The sequence below is a fragment of the Leptodactylus fuscus genome, chromosome 1 (assembly GCF_031893055.1).
Source record: "Leptodactylus fuscus isolate aLepFus1 chromosome 1, aLepFus1.hap2, whole genome shotgun sequence".
NCBI lineage: Eukaryota > Metazoa > Chordata > Amphibia > Anura > Leptodactylidae > Leptodactylus > Leptodactylus fuscus.
In genome coordinates this window covers 291,500,564-291,501,269 of record NC_134265.1, presented here as the reverse complement: position 1 = coordinate 291,501,269, position 706 = coordinate 291,500,564, and the positions used below count along the sequence as shown (strand labels likewise).

The 706-nt window shown below is 53.8% G+C and overlaps 1 non-coding gene across 1 annotated transcript; it reads right to left on the bottom strand.

Annotated features, from left to right (window-relative positions):
• Positions 1–414: 414 nt before the first annotated feature.
• Positions 415–496, bottom strand: TRNAS-CGA (transfer RNA serine (anticodon CGA)). Its single transcript has one exon. It is a non-coding gene; the product is annotated as a tRNA-Ser (tRNA).
• Positions 497–706: the final 210 nt, after the last annotated feature.

Below are 706 nucleotides of genomic sequence, written 5' to 3'. Positions count from 1 at the left end.
ACAAGCAAGGGAAAAACTATTTACCCAAGCGATGCCCAAACTCACCATCTCCTTGACCCATGCCATCATATCTCTGGGAGAGGGCTCCACAGGTGGAGGACCTCTGCACCCGCAACCACGGGCCCACTCATAGCCTGAAAATAGGCAAGTTATAGGACCAGTAGTACCCCGCAGGGCACAACCTTTCAAGCCGCTACCTACCATCAGGGAGCGGTGTGTCGCAATCGGAGCAGGAAAGATGTTTCCTCTTGGAAGAGGTTTTCCTCCTACCATCCCCAGGAGGGGTAGTAGAGGATGACATATCCAGGTCCTGTAGACCGGACAGAGAGGTGACTTGGCGCCCAACGTGCGACTCGAACCCACGACCTTGAGATTAAGAGTCTCATGCTCTACCGACTGAGCTAGCCGGGCTGGCGCTGTGAACAGGATCTGAACCTGTGCGGGGAGACCCCATTGGATTTCGAGTCCAAAACCTTAACCACTCGGCCATCACAGCCGGTTCCCAATAAAGTTTGCAAACTGGAAAAGAGTTCAAGATCAATGAACACCACAATCGCACGCCTTCAGCAGATACTGCAGGAAGGTCTCTGACACCAGGCCAGCCAGCCTCTTAATTCTGGCCGGCTGGAAATGGGCGGAGCCACAATCAAAGCAGGTGAGGCAACCTGCCCAGACAACTAACCCTGTAATCAGGGGTCTGCAAAGA